The sequence below is a fragment of the Penaeus japonicus genome, unplaced genomic scaffold (assembly GCF_977035675.1).
Source record: "Penaeus japonicus unplaced genomic scaffold, GWHDUDI00000001_assembly GWHDUDI00000026, whole genome shotgun sequence".
Lineage (NCBI taxonomy): Eukaryota > Metazoa > Arthropoda > Malacostraca > Decapoda > Penaeidae > Penaeus > Penaeus japonicus.
The window spans coordinates 35,695,751-35,698,250 of NW_028234428.1; positions in this window are offsets into that span (position 1 = coordinate 35,695,751).

Genomic DNA, 2,500 nt, shown 5'->3' on the forward strand with positions numbered 1-2,500 from the left:
TTCATTGATTATTACATTTTCATTGCTAGTGATTTTCATAGGCTTTGTTTGCAACACATTCAAATGGAAGTTTGCCTTTTCACTTTCATCTTTGAAGTTCTTGCATTGATCCGCCAATCAGAACTACATCGGTTGCACAGTGGAGTGTAAATATTCTCCTTCTATTTACTTTTATTCAGCCTTCATGCTCTTGAAGTGCTGTTCTCACAATGCTTTCTGGGTAAAAGATGAATAAGTCTCTTGACAAAATACACCAGTTCGTCATTCCATAAATTATTCAGAATATTGCTTTTAATGGCCGTAAAGCATATTGGTAAGGTCTATGAAGTGGCTTGGAAATGCCATTTGTGATATGTTATCCCCGAGCAATTCATACACTTCTATGTCGATGGCTTTTCTACATTCAATAAAACACAGGTACAGATTGCGGGATTCCTGTTTTTTTTTTTCTTCTTCTTCTTCTTCTTTTTTCCTTTTCAAATTTTCAAGTATTCGGTCGCGGGTGCCTTTACTTGTTCCAAAAAATAAGTTTTTTTTTTTTTGTGTGTGTGTGTGGGGGGGGGGTCTATTTCAAAGTCAAGTTTTGTTTTCATGAGTGTGGCTATGCCCATTGGAAGGATCTTGCTGCAATGATTGATTGATAAGAGCAATAGTGCGGTTGTTGCATTCGAGAGCGTCTCCCCTCTTCGGTATTGGAATAAATGAGAGCCAATCCTCTGGCCACGCTTTTAGTCTCCAAATACTGACTCTGAGTTTTGTATGGAAAAAAACCTGATGACATTTTCACTGCCATTTTTTATTAGTTCAATGGATATTCCATGAGTGACTTGGCTTTTCCCATTTTTGATGTCTCATGTTGCCCTAATTTCTAAGAGTAATGGTTGAGGCTAATTCTAAATGGGCGTTTTGGATGATTATGTAATTCTTTGAAGATCTTATCTACAACCTCTCCATCTGTTTGTCCCCTCTTTGGTATCGTATTGTATTTTCTCATTTTCATCGTCTGTTGAATTAATCGTTGGTCAGATTTTTTTGTCAGACTTCAGATTCTTCGATACAGATCTTTTGTGGTATTTGTTATCGAATTTCGTTCCATCTCCTCGCGCTGCTTATTTATGAATTCATTTTTGTCCTTTCTCGACATTCTCTAGACTTTTGGTTTCTTTTATCTGATGTCTTTAATCCTGAGGCTTCCATCCCACGTCTTCTCTGAACCTCTTGAATTGTTTCGCTACAGACCAAATGGTAATTCTTTTTGTTTCTTTTCTGGTGTTTCTTTGATATTTGGCAATATTGACGATTTGGTTTCTCCCAACAAAACATTTGGCGTGTTTTATTTTTCATGTTCAATCAGTGGTTGATTTTTTTTTCCGACCTGAAGTCTGTGTTTATAAACATAGTTCATTATGACAAATATAGAATAAAGATATAAATGAAACTGAATAATTTTCATAACGTATGAGAAATAATTGGCGCGTTTCGCTTTACATTTTTTGCATAGTTTTGCCTTTATACTTTTTTTTTTCCCTACATCTGTATTTATAGTTAGTGGGAGAAGCTGGTCTATTTTCGTTCATCTTTTTTAAGCAGACTCACTAGCATCTAATGGTCATTATTGCACTCAGTTCCAGGGAGGGTCTTTGTGTTTTTAACAGAACTTCTCCATTTCTGACCTATTATTATTTTGTCAATTTGGTTGCCTGGTTGGTATCCAGAGACGGTGTTAGCTGTGGTGAAGGTGCTTGTTTGCAGAACTCTGTTAAATCATCTTCTCTTTCATTTCTTTCCTCAAAGCTAAACATGATCATGAACATCGCCACCATCGCCACCTCTTTTTACGTCTTTCTCTCTCTCTCTTTCTCTCTCGTTGTCTCTCTCTCTCTCCCTATCTGTCTCTTTCTCTCCCTTTCTCTCTCTCTTTCTCTCTCGTTCTCTCTCTCTCGGTTGTCGTTGTTTGCCATAGCTTTTCCAGTTATTATTTTCAGATTTCGACCAGATGTGTTATGAAATGCATCTTGTAGTGTATTACTGAAGTTATCATTTTTTTGTTGCTGTTATTGTTTTTGTTGTTTTTTGTTTGTCTGCTTTTTTGTCAGTTGTATTAGCTGGAGCATCAGACAAGATCAGGCTGAAGTGCTGTTTTGTTTGTTGTTGAATTTTGATCCTTCTGACCGAGATTAGGCAGTATCCAATCAACGATTTACTGACGTTTCTTAATAATGATAAAAAAGTAGTAATGTGAAGTAAATAAAAGAAGAATACATATTAGATAAAGGGAATATATATAAAAATGGGGTTCGTAACAAAAAGCAAAACAAAACAAAAAACACTTTTCTTACCGGAAAAAGAGAGAGAGAAAAAATTAATTAATGTGCAATGTTGTCCAAAAGGGCGCAAGAGTAATACACAAAAACAACATAAGTCGTAATGAAAACAAACAAACAAACAAAAACACTGTCCTATGACGTTCCAAACATCATATTTAATGCCCTAAAGACTG